The sequence below is a fragment of the Gracilinanus agilis genome, chromosome 2, assembly GCF_016433145.1.
Source record: "Gracilinanus agilis isolate LMUSP501 chromosome 2, AgileGrace, whole genome shotgun sequence".
In the NCBI taxonomy this organism is placed as follows: Eukaryota; Metazoa; Chordata; class Mammalia; order Didelphimorphia; family Didelphidae; genus Gracilinanus; species Gracilinanus agilis.
The window spans coordinates 32,758,378-32,779,718 of record NC_058131.1 but is presented as its reverse complement, the minus strand read 5'-3'; the positions used below and the strand labels follow the sequence as shown (position 1 = coordinate 32,779,718).

General features: G+C 41.2%; 1 pseudogene; it reads right to left on the bottom strand.

Annotated features, from left to right (window-relative positions):
* LOC123233142 overlaps positions 1-15,870 on the bottom strand; it is a 29,691-nt pseudogene extending 13,821 nt beyond the window's left edge.
* Between the last annotated feature and the right edge of the window lie 5,471 nt (positions 15,871-21,341).

Genomic DNA, 21,341 nt, shown 5'->3' with positions numbered 1-21,341 from the left:
GTGCCTAAGAATTACTAACTCTTCTTGAGATTAAAAGTTGCTACTTCTCTTAAAGGGAGTAGACTAGGGTTAGTATCTTCTTTCTTTGGGTTTTTAGTTTTAGTTGCCTTGTAGGAGAATTAGAAACAGTAGGAGAGGCAGGTAGGATCATGCAAGAGATAGTTTCATTTTGTTGTATTATAATTTTAGCCATTTTAGAGATACTATCTTCAAGTTGAGCAACTTTAGAGATAGTGTTCATCATGGTGGGCAATAGTTGTAGTCAATTGAGAAATGCAGTTCTCAAGATATACAACTCTAGTCTCCATTAATTTCTCTTTTAGTTGTTTCCTTTACTAAGTAAGGATTAAATTAAATATTTGATATAATTGGTACCCTTGAAACAATGCATATACCACAAATACACCCATAAGTGGTACTAACTGGAAAAAATCCAAAACTGTGAGATGTAAAATCTCTTTGAAGGTCTCAGGTAGTCGGAGTTGTCTGAGGTAATTTGACACCACCTCCTTTACTACCCATTCTATGATATCTAGCACCATTGTTACAGCTCTACTTGTTCCTAGTATTGATTAGGAACAGATTAATAGATTAATCAAACTACTGGGTGGCTCGACAGGTTGTGAAGCGGTATATTTTGGAGTAGGAGTTTTAACAAAAGTCAGGAGAGTAGTTTGGTAAAACACAACAGTTTATTTTGAGGAAAGTTCAGAAAGGAAATGGAAAGGAGGGAAGTGAGAGAACTCTTATATTGATACCTAAGATCCCAATCCTAACTAAAATTTTCTTAAAAACCCTAAATCTATCTGCCTTCAAGGGCAGTGTCTTCAGATAGGGCAACCTCGGCCTATCCACATACTCTATCTATCCAAGAATATTCCCACTAACTAGGTAAGTTAATCAATAAACATTGATCACCTTTCATAAATCACCTTTTCTCTTTACCCACTATGAGTTATTTTTCTAACTGCCACTTTGTCTCAGAGACACAGAACCTAGAGATAAAAACCCCTTTCAACTGTCTGCAACTCACCTGCCAACTCTCAGCCACTCTTCTGTCATCAACTAACAGCGTGTACAGCAGGGGAGCTCTTACCCAGAAATCTTTTTGCTCCCTTGCCTCTTAAAGGGAAAAATGGAGAAATTTAAAAAACTCTCTTAACAATTCATAAGGTTTCTCTCCAGTGTGGATGCTCTGATGTATAGCAAGATTACCCCTCAATGTAAATGACTTTCCATTGTAGCAGTAGATTTTAGATTTAAGGTAATTAAGATTAATAAATTGTTTTGCAAGAAGATCTTGCAAACTCCAAAGTCCTTAAGCAGATTGGAAGGTTGCAAGCAAGGTTTGGAATATAAGGCATGTGGGCACTGTTCTGTTGGGACTGGCTAGCTGGAAAACAGTTTTGTCTGTGGTGCTGAGACTGTACTGTTTTCTGGATGCTTTGGCCGTGTTTCCTTAATCTGAATAGACTTCAATCCTGGTTTATCTTTGCTACTGATATTTCAAGAAAAGAGATCACTAGGATGATATTTTTTGCAGCAGGACCTTAAGCTGGTGTTGAGGTCAAGCTCAGACTCGTTTCCCAGGCCATCTTTGGTCTCAGAGAGATTTGAACCACACCAAAGGTTTCCTGGTTCCCATCTTCAAATTCATCAAGAAGACAGACAATGAGTAAAGACCAAAACCTTTGCTTTGTTGACAATTTGAGATTTCCCTCGTTGCCAAGTAATTAGTAAGTCCAGACCAATTTTAAGCCTACCTGGGCCAATCTGCTTGGAGGCAAGGTGTGTATATGTATTTCTGACATGTACATCTTATTTTCTAAGTGTCAGATTAGTCAGATTAGCATTTTCTTTGGGTTTTTTGATAGTGGTTAAGGAGTGAAGCTTAGAAGAACAGAAGACTGGACCGTGAGGTCCCATTAGAGGGCATGGGAAAAGCTTAGAAACCTTAAGTTTGGTAGGGACTCCCTGTTTGATAATTATATATATATATATATATATCTCCAAACTAAATGAGTGTTCTGGCCTAGTCAAGAGAGTAACTGAGGTTTATTATTAAAATACCTCAGTACCAACCTCTGCACTGAAATTATTTCTTCACCACACTGTTTATATTCATAAGGTTTCTCTTCAGGGTGGACTGTCTAATGTCTAACAAGTTGATCCCTCTGTGTGAAACTTTCCACATTATTTACATTCATTAGGTTTCTCTCCAGTATGGATTCTCTGATGCATAGCAAGACTGCGTCTCTGTGTGAAAGTCTTTCCACATTGTTTACATTCATAAGGTTTCTCTCCAATGTGGATTCTCTGATGTCTCTCAAGACCACTCCTTTGTGTGAAAGTCTTTCCACATTGCTTACATTCATGAGGTTTCTCTCCAGTGTGGAATCTCTGATGTCTGGCAAGATTACTCCTCCATGTGAAGGACTTTCCACATTGTTTACATTCATAAGGTTTCTCTCCAGTGTGGATTCTCTGATGTCTCGCAAGACTACTCCTTTGTGTGAAAGTCTTTCCACATTGCTTACATTCATGAGGTTTCTCTCCAGTGTGGGTTCTCTGATGTTTACGAAGTCCGCTCCTCTGTGTGAAAGTCTTTCCACATTGCTTACATTTATAAGGTTTCTCTCCAGTGTGGATTCTCTGATGTATAAAAAGATAACTCTTGCATGTGAAGGACTTTCCACATTGTTTACATTCATAAGGTTTCTCTCCAGTGTGGATTATCTGATGTATAAACAGACTGCTCCATCCTGTGAATGCCTTTCCACATTGTTTACATTCATACGGTTTCTCTCCAGTGTGGATTCTCTGATGTTTATGAAGACCGCTTCTGTCTATGAAAGTCTTTCCACATTGTTTACATTCATAAGGTTTCTCTCCAGTGTGGATTCTCTGATGTCTAAAAAGATGGCTCTTTCCTATGAATGTCTTTCCACATTGTTTACATTCATAAGGTTTCTCTCCAGAGTGGATTGTCTGATGTCTAAAAAGACTGCCAGTCTGTGAGAAAGTCTTTCCACATTGTTTACATTCATAAGGTTTCTCTCCAGTGTGGATTTTCTGATGTATAGCAAGACCACTGCTCTGTGTAAAAGTCTTTCCACATTGTTTACACTCATAAGGTTTCTCTCCAGTGTGGATTCTCTGATGTTTACAAAGACTGCTTCTGTCTGTGAAAGTCTTTCCACATTGTTTACATTTATAAGGTTTCTCTCCAGTGTGGATTCTCTGATGTCTAAAAAGATTGCTCTTTCCTGTGAATGTCTTTCCACATTGTTTACATTCATAAGGTTTTTCTCCAGTGTGGATTCTCTGATGTATAAAAAGATTGCTGCTTACTGTGAAAGCCTTTCCACATTGTTTACATTCATAAGGTCTCTCTCCAGTGTGGATTCTCTGATGTATAAAAAGATAGCTCCTTCCTGTGAAAGTCTTTCCACATTGCTTACATTCATAAGGTTTCTCTCCAGTGTGGATTCTCTGATGTATAAAAAGACTGCCCCGCTGTGTGAAAGTTTTTCCACACTGTTTACATTCATAAGGTTTCTCTCCAATGTGGATTCTCTGGTGTCTAAAAAGATTGCTCTTTCCTGTGAAAGTCTTTCCACATTGTTTACATTCATAAGGTTTCTCTCCAGTGTGGATTCTCTGATGTCTAAAAAGATTGCTCTTTCCTGTGAATGCCTTTCCACATTGTTTACATTCATAAGGTTTCTCCCCAGTGTGGATTCTCTGATGTATGGAAAGACGGTGCCTCACTGAAAATGCCTTCCCACATTGCTTACATTCATAAGGTTTCTCTCTAGTGTGGATTCTCTGATGTCTAAAAAGACTGCCCGTCTGTGAGAAAGCCTTTCCACACTGCTTACATTCATAAGGTTTCTTTCCAGAGTGGATTGTCTGATGTTTAGCAAGACTATTCCTCTGTGTGAAAGTCTTTCCACATTGTTTACACTCATAAGGTTTCTCTCCAGTGTGGATTCTCTGATGTATGGAAAGACGGTCCCTCACTGAAAATGCCTTTCCACATTGCTTACATTCATAAGGTTTCTCTCCAGTGTGGATTCTCTGATGTATAAAAAGCCTGCCCATACGTGTGAAAGTCTTTCCGCATTGCTTACATTCATAAAGTTTCTCTCCAGAGTGGATTCTCTGATGAGAGGAAAAAGGGGCCCTTTGTCTGAAAGTCTTTCCACATTGTTTACATTCATAAGTTTTCTCTCCACAGTTGATTACTTCATGTGAATCAAGATCAGACTTTTGACTGAACAGTCTCCCACCTTTATTATTCACAGAAAGCATCTTTACATGTTTACTTTTTGCATGTCTAATGAGGTCTAAACCAGAACCAAATGCCATTCCTTCTAAGTTACCTTGATACATGGGTATGTCAAGAAATTTCTCATGTGACTGAACAAGTTCAACTTCTTTAGGAAAATATTTTCTGTATTCGTTATCCTGAAAACAGTTATTTCCTGAGGTCAAGTTCATATGCTGATATAGGACTGAATACTGACTGAATTTCTCTGCAGTTTCATCAAATTTATAGTCAGTATTTGGATTTTCATTTACCTTGCTATTAGAGTCACATATTTCTCTCAAAATGAAGTCAGAGGAACCCTCATTCATGCATTTTTGAGGGTCACATCCTTGCAGATAAAGGCTCAGCTTTGTAGATATCTTCTTGACTTCAAAAATGGTCTCTGTCTCTGAAGAAAACAAATAATAATATAAATGTAAAAGGAAGGAGGACACACACACACGCATGCATGCAGGTTTAAATTCTTTGCTCTGATGGCAGAAAGTAAATTGATTTTTATTCTGTTTCCCCAGCCAAAAAGGACTTTTCAAACTTATACAAGTAGAACCAGACTTTTGATACATTATTTGGTTATATCTGCAAGATAGATGATTTTAGAAGTATCTTCATATAAAATAACAATGAAACTTCACAGTGGGCCTGTGCCACAGACAGGTTCAAAATTCACACTGCACTTTACAACTCAGGTCTTGACCAGAATGGAGGAGTAACTTGACCAACCTCCATATAAACAGACTCAACCCCAACTCAAACCTTTTACCTGAGAATACTCTGTCCACATTAGTAGACAGTATTTCTCCATTGCCCTTTCCATCTTTCCTTTAAAAGTCACTTGTTGATTATTGATTATGATTCTGTAAGGAATAAAATTTAGGTATTTATAGATATATATTAAAAATATGTGGCCACCAGGAATCAACAATTTAGGTTGATTCCGTAATTAAATCAGACCCAAGTCAGCATCGGGTTGAAGAGTTTATTTACAATAGGTAGGTAAAAGTAGGAATAAAGAGAAAAGTAGAGGCTAGTCCAGGCCAAAGGCCTGGACTGAGAGAGAAGGTTAAGGGGGCTAAATAAATGAAGCTGTAAGCCACAAGACCCAACAGCCAGATAGGCAGAGTTTAGAATTGGCCCAGCAAAGCCAAGGAAGTCAGCCTAACTTACCCACGTGACAATATAAAGAGTAAGCGTTCTGTGGTCTCAGGAGATGCTTCTTCTTCCAGTTGGAGACGGCAACTGCCTCCACAGGAAGTTCACTCACTTACTTAAAGAGATAGTGTCTTTCATCACTTCCTGTGGTCCACCTCTAATTCAAATGGACAAATGGCAGTTTCTACATTGATTTGGACTGCCCAAAGGGCAGTCCCTTATTCTTGATTTGTTACTTATTGTCACGTGTGGGTAACTCGTCTCCCCTCCCCACTAAGGGAGGTGAGAGTGACATCATTAGCACGCCTGGGTTGAGTAGATTTTTGACTATTAATGGGATCGAGCTAATTCTATTTACACAATTCTCATAATTTTTTAAATTTTGATTGATCTTTGAAATATTCTGTTCTCTTCATTTAGGAAGAACATTTTTGATGTACATGGTCATTCTTTTTTTTTTTTTTTTTAACTCTTACCATCGATCTTAGAATCAATACTATGTATTGGTTCTAAGGCAGAATATTGGTAAGGGCTAGACAATGGGGGTTATATGACTTGTCCAGGGTTACACAACTAGGAAGTGTCTGAGGTCAGATTGGAACCTAGGACCTCCAGTCTCTAGGTCTTACTCTCAATCTACTGAGCAACCCAGATGCTCACTCACATGGTCATTCTTGATATGTTCAGCTGAAAAACAACTTCAGTCTTTTTAACTCTCATGCAGTAATTTTCAATGGGGATTATGTTTTCTTTTCATGCAAAGATAGTATGCAATTTAGTGCAGATATACTAAATAGTCATCCTACTTTAAAATCTATCATATAATATGTTGCACACTTTATAAAAGCAATGGCAAAACTTTTAGAGACTGAGTACACAAATTGTAACTCTCATGCTACATGTGAGCCAACCCCTTACACCACAGACATGGGAGGGAGGAAGCACTCCCATTGGGCTGCTGGGCAGAGGAGTTGGTGAAGTAAGAAATGTCCCCAGGTGAGGAGAGAGGGGGAGGAGAGCACACCGACTCTACACTGAGCCCATCATCCATCTCTCAGGAAATGAATAGCAAGATACAACGTGGTCTGCCAGCCACAAAGTCTAGTACTCCCTTCATTACAATAGATAAAAGTCTTTTGGGATAACAACCTTCATACACCTGCTTTCACCTCATTCACCTGGACAGGAGCTCCTTGGGCCTTTTTGCTCTGGCAGCCATGGTGCTTCCCCTTGATGAAAACAGGAGAGAAAATCTTCTCTAGGAATGGGAAGTCCTGGGCATAAGGAAGAAGGAAAGGGATCAGGAGAGAAAAATAAAAAATTTGTCCTCTTAATGGAAAGAGAGTACGTAAGCAAGGCCTACAGGATGATTTCTGCAGGATTTCCTTTTGAGACATTTACAATTTGAAAAGTCTATCTTAATAGAAAGATAGGTACATTCCATAACCTCCATTATCTAGAAAAGAAAGGCAGTTGGTAGTGAAGGGGTAAGAGACCAGAATGTAGAGTCAGAAAAACAAATTCAATCCAGCCTCAGACAGAGGGTAAGTTGGTGCCCCTGGCAAGTTATTTAACCTCTGTTTGCCTTACTTTCCTCAACTATGAATTGAGGGTAATAAGAGTACCAAAATCTCAGGGATGTTATGATATTACTCTAAGTATGAACTCCTTAAACCAGGTGAGGACATAGCACAGGTATTTTAAAATGCTTATACCCTTCCTTTCCATTTCTATCCACTGGCTTGGAATTTGAGGGAAGAATGAAGGAGGAATAAGGATAAACTTGCTAAAATGGGCAAAATTAGATGATGTGAGCTAAGTTTTATACATCTTTTTTATTTCTATATTGCTTATTTTTGTAAGTGAATAATTGTATAAAACTACATCCTCAAAACATAAATCAAATATAGAAGTGAAAAATTATATGCTTTCATCTGCCTTCCAACTCCAACAGTTCTTTCTCTGGAGGTAGTTAGCATTCTTTGTCCCAAGTCCCTCAGAATTATATTGAATCATTGTAATGCCAGGAGTAGCAATGATTATCACAGCTGATCATTCCAAATATTATTTTTCTTGTGTATAAAATTCAGGTCTACATAGAGGCTAGACTACATGACTTCTGTGATTACCTTCAGGAATGTAAATCTGTAACACTCTTTTAAGTTTTTACCTGAAGCTACCTAAAACAGAAGAGAGATAATTTCAGGAGGAAGAAAGGAAAGTCCCAGCTTCTCATCACATTATTCAAAGATATTTTGTAAATCAAAACCAGTTAGAAGAACAACACTACAAAGAGATCAGCACTTTTGATTTTTTAAGCAATGAGAAAGGCTCAAAATCCTATACATTTGGTATGGAATGAAGATATTCCCTTAATGGTACATTCAGAGTTAAGAGAGGAAATGGTCCTTACCCACAGAGAGGAGATTCTGCACATTCTTCAGCATAACCTCCACATACAGCTCTTTCTGAGAATGGTCCAACAGGCACCACTCCTCCTGAGTGAAGTCCACAGCCACATCCTTGAATGTTATTGACCCCTAAACCAAAAAAAAGGCATGAGATTTAGAGGTCAGCCTTCAAAATTCATCCAGGCCAGTCCTCATCAACTAACTGGAGGAAACTTAAGGACACAAGGGATTTTTCCAAAATTCCTAAACCTCAGGAGTGTCAGTCAGCCCTGAGAATAGTCATTTAAAGCCCAGTGGAATATTGAGAAAGGCATTTTGTGTCTGAAGTGAGAATCATGTGGGAAGACTAAAACCTGGAGAAGTAACTAATGGTGAAATCTTTTCCCCTGTATAATCAGGGAGATGGTACTCATTCTCTGAATGAGGAAGGTAATTCTGTGAAGGAGAAAGACAGAAAGTGATCTGAAATTCCTCCTCATCACAAGTGTCAGAATTCATCTGGTAAGAACATGTTTTGAAGAATTTCTGAGAAGGTAGCAAATACTATGTATTCTGGGGGGAAATATTACCAGTGATTAATGATAAGAAAACAAAGAAAAAGGAATTCTCTACTTATTTTCCTAAAAGGCTATTGAAATACTCTTATCGAGATGAAAGCAATAAAGAGGATTCCAAATAATTACATGGGATCAGACTCTGATTCTAGCTAACTGAAAAAGAGAGGTCTCATGTTATATCGAGACCATGGGGAGCCACTGGGTATGATATGCCATAACCAAAATATCCTGTCTTTGCTTTATAAGGAATGTCATTTGTTACTGGACTATATACAGTGATTTTACATTTAGTAAGCCAGAAAGAATAACTATGGTAAGGAAAGGAGGGGATTTTTATCTTTTAAAAATATAACGTTTATTTAACTGGGATTGGGGATTGAACTAATTCATAAGAAACACAATGACAGTGTAATGATTGGAATCCTTGAGAGACAGAATGGATTCATTTTAAATGAATTTGCTCATCGACTGGTCGTTTAATGTGGTTACTTCACTCTCTCTACAATCTAAAAGAAAGAAAAAAGATAGTTTTCTCCTTTAGCACAGTTCTCTGGTCCTTTTCTCCCTCTCACTTTATAGATATATATATCTATAAATCCCTGGTGAGCTCGACTCTCAATTCCTCCCTTGAACATACCCTGAGATCTCAAATTCGTAAATAACCACTGAGAAGGGGGAATTAGGATTCCTCAACTCCTCTCTCATTACTTTATCACAGGACAAGGAGGTCCTTGTCCACTTAAGGAACATGTCAGTCTTTTTTTTTTTTTTTCAATTTTTGTCAAGTCTGCAAAGTGAATATTCTTCTTTCTACATTGTTCAGGTTAAAGATACAGTTAAAGAAACCCCAGCCTCAGGTGATTAAATTCTTCACTGACAAGAAGATTTAACTCATGCTTTCACTTTTACCATCCCACCCATGGTAAAGGATGCTGCTCTAATAATTTTGGACATTTTCAGAGGAAATCTTTGCTCTCCACACCTGGATGAACTCCCAGATGTATGCGAGTCACTCCATCTAAGGATGTAAGTAGGAGAGTGTTGAGTCTTGAACCTCTGCAGCCTACTCAGGACCAACAACAGCAACAGCATCCCTCCTCAAATCAGCCTAAGTGGCTGCTGGTGTCTCAGAGCAGCTGCTACCCTTTTACAGGGAGCCTAACAGTGTCCACATTATTTGTGCCCTGGAAGAAAGCTCTCCAGTGTGAAATTCCTTTATGTAAAACTGATAACTGGGTGGATTTATCACACTCTTCTGATCCTACACTGTAAACTGATATCTCCAAATTGTTAGCCACAGCAGGATAATCATTCTCCACAACCTTGTGTTCTGAACTGTTGTAACTAGTGTGGCAGGCTTCTATCCAGCCTAACCAGCTATTGTAACTGCTGCCTGAAGTCAGTTAAAGCACCAAAAAGCTTCCCTTCTATGGATTCACAGAACTAGAGATGGCACTGAAGTCCTCTGGCAAGAATATGAACACCCCAGGTGTGACACATTCCATTCTAATCCACTTAAGGATCTCTGAGCAGAGTATTGAGTTTCCAATAAGTGACTCTTGGTTCTAGCAGTTCTCTTAGACTATGTCAGACCAAGATCCTCAGCCTGGAATTCATTTTCTGATTTGATAAGACAAATTTTGTCCCAAGTTCATCCAGTTCAGGCTGCCAGATGTTGACTAAACCCAGCACCCAAACTCAGGCATCAACCATATCCAACAGCGTGAATGTGAAACTCCCTACCCGCTTTTATGATTATAATAGGATTAGCCTTTCGGATTATTTTTACACTACTATCACTAATTTTGAGACAATAGTCAAATAGTATAGTTTGCTTTATATGAATTATAAGCATTAGCTAAGAAACATGTAGCTTTGGGTGGTACCAAATTTTGCTGACAGACATTTTGACCATAAGCCTATAACCCCAAAGTTTCTACTAAGCTCACCACACTCTGTTCTATGTATGGCAAGAGGGCAATGTCAGTCATCCAGCTGCTGATTTCTCACATTAAATAATAATTGTCAGCAAAAAAAATTAAACCCTGACCCCTTATGGTAGAGGATTTGGAAAGGTCAGCCATATTAAAACATAAAATTACTAACCATGGTGATTTTGTATTTTCCAGCTCATTCAGTATTTGCGCCATTCATTAAGATCTGCCTATGTGAAAGATTTTTATATTCATTCTATTTTAATTTTGACTGTATTTTCTGTCTTTAAGAGGACACAATGTCATCAGATTTTTGACCAGAGTCTGGCCTTATAATGAAACCAGCCCTCTCCTAATAAACATTATTAGCTTGGAAACATTATTTGTGCTTTCTTCTGACTGGTAATTAATTTTTCACCACAATAGAGACCTCACCTCCTCATCATTTCATAGAAGAATATGAGTTTTCTAGTACTGATGTGGTACCTAATAATCCACCAATCTCTGGACCTTGTCACATCTTTGAAGGGCATTCTTGTATTTGGATTTAAGGGGCATTTATTTGTAAACCATGGAGAATGTTCTTTTAGAAAGGAATTCCAAAAAATGACATTCATTAATGTGTAAAAAACATGAAGAGTGCCCTATTGCTCCTAATAAGAAGAAATGTCCAACTAGTAGTCTTAAGAAATGTATTAAATTCACAATTCTGAGGGATTTATGGAAAAGAATGCTACCCACATTCAGAGGAAGAACTACAGGAGTGGAAACAGAAGAAAAACAACTGCTTGAATACATGGGTTGAGGCAGACATGATTGGGGATGTAGACTCGAAACTACCACTCCAATGCAACTATCAACAGTTTGGAAATAGGTCTTGATCAATGACACATGTTAAAACCAGTGGAAATACGCATCAGCCATGGGGGGGGGGGGGAGGAGCTTGGGGGGTGAAGCAGAAAGTAAGAGCATGAATTATGTAACCATGTTAACTTTTCTAAAAAAATCAATATTAATAAATGTTTAAAAAATGTATTAAATTCAGAATATTCTTAGTTCCAGAGACTGTGGGATATTTGATCGATAAATTGGACCTTGAAACAATTTTCAATGCTTTAAAAAGTTTGAAAAAAATTAAAAGGCAAGGCTCTCTACAAAATACTTGAGCATTAGCCAAAGGCAGCTCAATCATTCTATCAACTCATGAAGCCATACATAACACTGATAGAAGAGGATGTGGACTTGACTTCAAAATAATGCAACCTTGACATTATTATTGATTGTGTAGTTGAATTCTGTGTCTGGTAGGAGAATGCCTGTCCTGGATTGCACATATTTCATAAAGACTGTCCTCTGTGTATAAGAATAAATAGAGCCAGTATCCAAATGTTATGATAGAGGGGAGATAAAGTCTATGAGGTGAGACTCTCTTCTAGCTCTCCCCTCTTGCCGAATACCAAGACTTTGAGGGGGTATCACCCCGAAACTGGGTGACCTGGATGGTCATGATGCCCCATAGAAGTTGGAGATGAGGTTTAGGGGACCCCAATCCAATTCTGAATGAGGGCGGGGTTCACGCAAGCCTCCCCTGAGATCAGCCAACTTCACAGTGGGTCTGGCTCTAAAATGGAGGCAGCTAGACCAAGCTGTGATTCCCCTCCCCGTCGTCTCTCAGGCACTCTGGAACACTATCTTGACTAATGAATGGCTTTTATTAATCACAATTCAGGGATTGGGGAAAGGGGTGAAGAGCAGAGGGATTTGGGGTGCCCTCTTCTCTATTTCTATGGGGTCTGTCACTCAGGTGGGAACCTTTGGGGTTCCCACTCCTAAACGTCTCCCCTCTCGTCCCTTCTTTTGTTTCTATTTCTATCCTTTTCTATAATTGTAAGTTAGACCAGAAAGGGTTTCTCAGCAAGGTTGGGTAATGGGAAAAGAAGCCCAAGAGATAGCTTCCAAAATGGAGTCCCAAAACACTCAGCTGTCTTGATGGCTGAAATCTTGCTGTGAGAGAAGTCATGGGATGCCTTTGACCAGGGAATCGGGGTATCAATGTCCAAAGAAAGATCCTCAGGAAACCCTCATGACTGGATTTGAGCTGAGATCTTCTCCTCCCTCTCTCAGTCCTCCACAGGGAGTCCTTCCTTCCCCTTCCTCCTCTGAAGAAATTCCTAGAATCTCCTCTCTGGTCCCAACTGTCTGTAACTGTCACCAACGGCCTTCTGGCTCTTTTTGTCCCACCCCCCATCCTTACATGTGTAAATAAATTTTAATCAACACACCTCTAAAGGGATTCACAGTATGCTGACCAACAGGGAATTGTTCCTTGCCTTTATACCACTGATCATGAACCAAATTCATCATATATACTCCTACAGGTGAGTAACTGCAATTACAATTTTTAGAAAGAGCCCCAGTTATAAAACTGTATCAGACATGAAGTAGAATAATAGAATAGGGGACAAAGTATTAGAAGGGATGGAGATTGGGGCATTAGAATACTAAAGCAATTCATGGCATCAAAGACTTCTGTTCAAGGAATAAAAGCTTCAGGTCTATGTAGTCATTTCCGGAAGCTAAAAGCCCTGTAGAACAAGCCAGACTCACTGGGAAGGGCGAATGAATAACTGGCCTGATGATAGAACCTAGGAAACTCGGCTGGTCCAAGTGCTGTTTGAGCCTGTCAAGATTATGCCAATTCTGGGCTCTCAGAAGACTGTGGCCAAGAGAGGTTCCTCTGACCTAAGTAGTCTGACAGCTCTGGAGGATTCATTCAATTTTCTTCTCTTTACCTTGTACTAAACTGAGAACTTGGGATCAAATATTCAAATCTCTGTGACAAAACACTATCACCCATTTCTTAACTCCTCTGTATTTTATAGCCTGTTAATGACTTTGCTACCTATCTGTCAAACATCCATAAAACACCCTGCCCTACATCTCTATGGGATCTTTGCTACGAGGGGTGTGGGTACAATCTCAAGCTTTTGTTTCCTACAATTAAAGTTTGGATCTTCAGCTCAGAAGGAAGTTCCTTACAATATTCTGTATGAAGGGAACAAACATTGATGAAATGCAGGAACCAAGTACGCAGGGCAGAGAAAGGGGTTTACACAGCTTAAATGGCTGCCCCATCCCTGACTGGCCTTCCAAGAACTAGAAATTGATGTCACCTTCCTATGAGGCCCTGCCTCACTCAAGGGTCCTGCTCTCCTCAATGGGACAGGTCTCTTAGGCTAGCCCGGTCCCTCTCCCCTGACTCTGCTCTCTGCCCATCTTGCTGCCAGCCTCTCCCAGGCTTTTTGCTTCTTGAACTGGGGAGGCCCAATCTCATCTTTTACACTCCTATCCCCCAGCACCTAACACTAAGGCACTTCTATAGCCTGTGTAGAATGGCTGTCAGAAGGGAATTTGGGAGAGAACTTAGCCCAAACTTCTTCTGGAGCCTCCTTGGCAGGCCTGACTGACCTGTCCAAAACCCAGGTTGTAGAGTTTAGCAGAGAATGTCCCTGTACCATCCCTGAAATCACGGGACACAGGGATATCACCTACTGGTGCAGGGGGTCACACTCCAACGTGGGATGAATAAATGACAGCACTTGTGCCTCTCTGTCTAGAACCTGGGCTGGCTCATTCAGGCAGGGGCTATCAAGGCCCTGGAAAACCCCAGAAATACTGTGCATGTGGGGGCAGCCAGGGGTGACCCTTGAGGTCACACTGAGGGAAAGCAGTGAAGGTGCCCTTGGACGCCTGGGAAACACAGAGGTCTTAGTCATGTTGGATTCTAGCTGGGGGGAGCTTGGTCAGGGCTGGAGTCTGACTGCACTCACCTGGGATGGGGGCCTCTGGGTCCCAGGGGTCATTCTCTCTGGCTCCAGGGTCTCTGCTTGGGTCAGGCTGTGGTCCTTTCAGGAGTGGGAGCCCCAAGGTGGGAGACTTCTTCTTAGTACACCTATGGGGAATCAGAGAGGGTGACGTCTCAGAGGAGCTTAGAGGATCCTTCCCAAGGTCTCAGGGAAGCCTCCCCCCAACATGAGGAAACAGGGAGCATCAAACTTGGAAATAACCTGGGACTGGGAAGGAAGAGGCTTCCCACCCTCTCTGCCACCATCTTTGGCTGCATTCAATTCACAAACTGCACTAGGTGGAATGGGTGGATGGAGGGAAAGTCCTAGGAGGTGGGGTTACTGGGTAAGGGGGGGGGGGGTGTGTGCTGGAGGTGGCCAGGGCCATCAGGCGGGGTTCGGGGAGAAAGTGTTGGCATCTCTTCACTGCCCAAGATTAGAGCTCCTTCCTAGGCATGTGGGCATCAGCATTCTCCCCCACCCACAGGGTCATGTTGCTGGCTGCTGCTCCCTTTGGGGCAGGGCTCAGACCAGAGGACAGCAGCCCCGCCCCATCCTATGACTGCACCCCTCCCCCAGCTGCCTCCAGGCTCAGGTGCTATTTCTCCTTTTTCCATAGTCCAAGTGATGCACAGACACTGAGAAACACACGTGAGACACAGACACATAGACACGCACAGAGATACAGTGACTGTCTCACACACACATACACTGAGACTCCCCTGGTCCACACACACACACACACACACACACACACACACACACACACACACACATCGCCTTGCCCCGCCTCTCTTGTTCACGTGAACACCACTGCCCCACCCCCACTTCTGGGCTCAGCTATGGGGAACTTGTCCACCGGGGTCTTCCCAAGAACTCCCCGAGAGTTAGGGAGGAGTGTGTCTGCTACCAGAGCAGGGAGCCTGGGCGCGCCTCTGCATTGACTCCCTGCCCTGCCGCTCTCACACAGCAAAGCTCCAAGAACCACACTGGGGAGGCCTCCAATGGCTGAGATTGCCCACATGAGGTTCTCAGCACCTCCTGTGAATTCCCCAGAGGGAGGTGAAGTCAGGAAATAGGTCTTCTGGGAAATGGAGTCCTCCAGCCTGTGTCCCTGGATTTAGAGCCCTGAGGGGGAGGGGCTACACGCGAGATCTCCCCCTCCTCGGAGGCCCCAGGCTTCTTCCCACCATCCCCATTTCCCCTTCCAGCCCTGCCCTACTGCTGCTTCTTTAGAACGGAAGCTGCCTCCGGCTACAGTCTGGCACACAGCAGGAGTCTAATAAGCGTGTACAGATGATTTGACTGCTCGATCAATGGATCCAGGGTCCCCACGGCCTGAGGAAGTTGTGCCACGATTCCCACTTCTGACACACACACTAAAGAGACAAACACACACTCGCAGAGCCAAGGTTCTGTCCATCACACCCATTTACACCCGGGTTCACTACCTCTACTTTGCCTCTCCTGTTGCACATGCGCACTCCCTTTCGCTCAGGGTCACTAATCCAGAACCGGTTTACCCAGGTCTTCCCATTCTCGGGGTGTTAGGGAGCAGGAAGTCTCAGCTGCCACAGCAGGGAGCCCGGGGCCGCCCCTGGCCACTGACTCCCTCTCCTCCCCTTCTCACCCAGAAAAACGTCTAAGCAGCACAGATGTGCACCCTCCACAGGTTGGGTCCCCACAAAGGATCCCAGCATGCCTCGAGGCTGCCATACTGGGGAGGAGCCAGGAAACATGTATTCTGGGAAATGCAGTTCCTGATAGGGGTGGCCCGAGAGCCGCAGGAAGTCAGGACCAAGGCACTCTGGGAAATGGAGTCCTCTTGTCTGGGTCCCAGGGAGGCTTGGTGGGGGAGGAGTTATAAAGAATTGGCCCTCAGCCTGGGGGGCTGCAGTCTTCTCACTGCTCCCGTTTCCCCTTCCAGCCTTGCCTGCTTCTTCTTTAGCCTGGAAGTTACCTCAGCACAGGGCCTGGGACACAGCAGGTGCCTAATAAGTGTCCATTGATAGATAGATTGATTGATCAACGCATCTATCCTGCTGATGACCTGGAGAGGTGGGGCTAGGATTCCCCTTTCTGACAGAGAAGGAAACTGAGGCACCTCCCAACCACCAACTAATCACCAACCCACACCACCAGCAACCCACCACCAACGGCCAACTCACCCCCAGCAGCCAGCTTCCCCCCAACTGCCAGCCCTCACCAACTGATGGGGGCCCAGCAGGGGGCTCCCCAGGTCCTACGTCCTGTCACTATGGGCTTGTTGGTCCCTGCGCTTCCCCTTGCTGAAAACAGGAGAGAAAGTTTTCTCTTGGAACTGGAAGTCCTGGGCATAAGGAAGAAGGAAAGGGGTCAGGAGAGAAAGGCTAAAAATTAGTTCTCTTAATGGAATGGGGGCATGTGAGCAAGGCCCACAGGATGGTTTCTGCAGGATTCCCTTTTGGGACATTTGAAGGAGGGCAGAGATCAGGGAAACCATTTACACTCTGAAAGTTCCATCTTTATCTACTTCTTTTAATAGAATAACAGGCACTTTCCACAACCTCCATTATCTAGAAATGAAAAGCAGCTGGTAGTGAAGGAGTAAAAGGTCAGAATGTGGGGCCAGAAAAACAAATTCAATCTAACCTCAGAGAGAGGGTAAGTGGGAGCCTCTGCGAAACTTGTTTAACCTCTTTTTGCTTAATTTGCCTTAACGATGAATTGAGCTCAGTAAGAGAATCAAACTTCTAGGGATTCGTGAAATTAATGTAAGTATGAACTCCATTACCCAGGAGAGGACACAGAGCAGGTATTTTTAAATGCTTATTTCCTTCCTTTCCATTACTATCACATGGCCTGGAATTTGAGGAAAGAACGAAGGAGGAATAAGGATAAACTTGCTAGACTAGGCAGAATTAGGTGATGTGACCTTAAGTTTATACTTTTTTAATTTTATTTCCATAGTGCTAATTTTTGTAAGTGGATAATTGTATAAAACCACAACCTCAAAACAAAAACCCAAAGAAAAAAGTAAAAAATTGTATGCTTTCATCTGCCTTCCAACTCCAAAATTTCTTTCTGTGGAGGTTATAGCATTCTTTGTCATTAAGTCCCTCAGAATTGTATTGGATCATTGTAATGCCAAGAATAACAACGTCTATCACAGATGATCCTTCCACAATATTAATTTAACTATGTATAATGTTCTCCAGGTTCTGCTTATTTCTCTCTGTATCAGTTCATGAAGGTCTTTCCAGCTCTTTCTGAAATCATCCTGTTCATCTTTTCTTACAACACAATAGTATTCCATCCTCATCATTTGCCACAATTTCTTCAGTCATTCGTCAACTGATAAACATCCCTTTAATTTCCAATTCTTTGCTACCACCAAAAGAGCAGTTGCAAATATTTTCCTACTAGTAGGATCTTTCTGCTTTTTTCTAATCTCTTTGAGGCACAGACCTAGTAGAGGTATTATTGGATCAAAAAGCATCCATTATTTTAGAGCCTTTTAGAAGTAATTCCAAACTGCTCTCCAGAATGAATGGATCAGTTCACAACTGCACCAGCAATGCATTAAGTTCCCCAATTTTGCCACATCCTCACCAAACTTTGTCATTTTCCTTTACTGTCATATTGCCCAATCTAAGAGGGGTGAAGTGATACCTCAGAGTTCTTTTAATTCATTTCTCTAATCAAGAGGGATTTAGAACATTTTATCTAATGATTATTGAGAGGTTTGATTTCTTCATCTGGAAACTGCTTATTCATAACCATTTCTCATATGCTGTCAAATTGGTTCCGCGTCCCCCATTTAATAGTTCTTAACAAGAAATCCTTTTGAAAGACCAGACCCATCCAAAATGGGAAAGGGTTGCCTTCGCAGGCACAGGATTCCCTTCACTGCCCATCTTCAAGGAAAAGCTGCCTGGTCATTAACAGAGATTGCATACAAAGTTAAAGTCTAATTAGAGACTGGACTAATGACTTGTGAGATTAGCTTCAGGAATGCAAATCTGTAACACTCCTTGAAATTTTCACCTGAAGCTACCTAAAACAGAAGAGAGATAATTTCAGAAGAAAGGAAAGAAAGTCCCAGCCTCCCATCACATAATTCAAAGATTTTTTTTTTTTTTTTTTTTATAAAAAGCAGGCAGGAGGCCAACCCTGGGCACAGAGATCAGTACTTTTGCTTTTTTAATCATTGACAAAAAGGCTCAAAATCCTATACATTTGGTGTGGAATAAAGACATTCCCTTAATGGTACGTTCCGAGTTAAAAGAGGAAATGGTCCTTACAGAGAGGAGAGTCTACACATTCTCCAGCATAACCTCCACATACAGCTCTTTCTGAGAATGGTCCAACAGGCATCACTCCTCCTGGTTGAAGTCCACAGCCACATCCTTGAATGTTATTGACCCCTAAACCAGTAAAAGCCATGAGATTTAGAGCTGAGCCTTCAAAATTCATTGAGTCCAGTCCTCATCAACGAACTGGAGGAAACTGAAGCACACAAGGGATTTCCCCAAAAAAATATTACCAGTGAATAATGAGGAGAAAACAAAGAAAAAAGGAATTCTCTGCTTAATTTCCTAAAAGGCTGAAATACACTTATCAAGATCAAAGCATAAGGAGGATTCGAAAGAGTTATACAGGATCACACTCTGATTCTACCTAAGTGAGGAAGAGATGTCTTGTGTTATATGGAGACTTTGGGAAAACACCCTGTATGACATGCCATAGCCAAAATATCCCGTCTTATGATGAATGTTATTTCTTTCTAGAATATATTCAGTCATTTTATAGTTAGTTACACTGAAAGAAGAGTAACTATTATGAGGAAAGGATTGAGTGTTCATATTTTTAAAATATAATATTTTATTAACTGGGGTTGAGGACTGAGCTAATTCATAAGAAACACAATGATAGTGTACTGACATTCAGTCACATTGATTTTTACATTCAGCCAATATAATCAAATTCTTATTCTAAAAGTCTATCTTTTAAGATTATTCGAAGCTAACTGATAGATGAGCCATTTTAAATTAACAGATTTAAAACTTTCTCCTTTTTTTAATGTCAGTACCCTAAATAAGTTAAGAAATTTGTAAACACTTTTCCTTGAATGAAAAATCTTGGTGCTCAATTGCCTCTGCCTTTTATAAAGAGGGCAACAAATTTCTAATATTAGAAATTATTCAATTAATGCATTTAATTCAGCAATTAGTAATTCAACATTGTCTCTTATCTGGTTTACTAGCTAAGATAAAAACTTACAGATCTCAAAACAACTTTTCTCTCCCTGTGCTGATAATATGGCCTTAACCCATCTCTTATCAACAGACTGGATATTTTACTAAGAGATGATTCAACTGAGAAAACTATTTTCAAAGTTAAATACATAGATCAAGTCTTATTTCAATTGACTGGCATGGAAACCAATTATGATATGTTTAAAAATATAAACACTTTTAGACTGAGGATAGGATTCTTTGAAAATTAAGACTAAAGATTTCTGTCTTTTAATTCAACCATTTTATTCAATTAAATGTCAATGATAAAAGCATCTCTCATAATACCAAACAAGAGACTTTTCTGGGTAGGTATAACACAATACATCAGAAAGTTGAAATCTGTATATGGGAGGAAGCTATAGAAGTTTCAAAGACTTTTGTAGACTAAACCTAGAACCCAAACTCAGGCATCAATCATATCCAATAGAAACCTCATCTCCTCATCATTTAGTAGAGAATCTGCATTTTTTAATACTGAAGTGGTACCTATTACTCCACCAATCTCAGGACCTTGCCATGTCTGTGGGGAGCATCCTGGTATTTGGATTTGAGAAATATTTGTTTGTAAACCATGGAGAATGTTCTTTTACAAAGGAAATCCACAAAATGATATTTATACATGTGTAATAAACTTGAGGAATGCCCTATTACTCCCAATAATAGGAAATGTCTGCCTAGTCTAAAGAAATATTACATTAGGAATGTGCTTGGTTCCTGAGTCAGTGGGACATGTTATTGATAAACATGACCCTGAAACAACTTTCGATGCTTTAAAAAGTTTGAAAAAAACTAAAAGCCAAGTTTCTCTACAAAACACTTGAGCATCAGCCAAAGGCAGCTCAATCATTCTATCAAGTCATGAATCAAAACATGACAATGATGGAAGAGAATGTGGATTTTACTTCAAAATAATGTAACCTGACATTATTATTGATTGTGTACTTGAGTTCTGTGTCCTGCTGAAGAAGGACGTTTTCCAGTCTGAGCTTTATCTAGACCAAAGGGCTGGTCAGGACCTGGTCTTTTCGCAATGGTTTAGGACATACTGACAGTCTGGATAAGAACTTTCCTGAGAGGATGTGGAGATAAGAACAACCTGGGACAATGTGGAGATAAGAACGTCCTGGAGACTGATTAAGCCCACCAAAACCCCAACTCCTATCCCTTCCTCCATTCCAGTTACTTGAAAAGATCCCTGCTCGCGGCTCCCGGCGGGATGCTACTTGGCAGCTTCCCCTGGTGCAGCGGCTCAATAAAGGAGCCTCCTTGTGAATGGCAGTGTCGGTCTCTGTTGGGTGGGTGGGCTCTCGGAGAAGGGACCCTAACACTGCCAAGAGGATGCCTATTCTGGATTGTGTATATTTCCTAAAGACTGTCCTCTGGGCAAAGAAATCTAAACATACCTCTGAAGGGACTCACAGTGTGCTGAACAAGGGGGAATCGTTCCTTGCCTTTATATCACTGGTCATGAAGCAAGTGATCACATCCTTTGGGTAAGTAACCGAGATTACAAGTTTTAGAAAGAATTAAGCACAGTTATGACACTAACTGTGTAGCAAACATTAAGTAAAATAGCAGAGAATGGGCCACAGTATTGGAAGGGATGGAGATTGGGGCATAAGAATATTAAAGCAATTCATGGCACCAAAGACTTCTGTTCGAGGAATAAAAGCTTCAGGTCCGTGTAGCCATCTCGGAAAGCCCACAGCCCTGCAGAAGGAGCCGGGCTCTCTGGGAAGGGCGAGTCAATAGCTGGCCTGATGATAGAACCCAGGAAACCACCTCGGCTGGTCCAAGTGCTGTTTGAGCCTGTCAAGATGATGCCAACTCTGG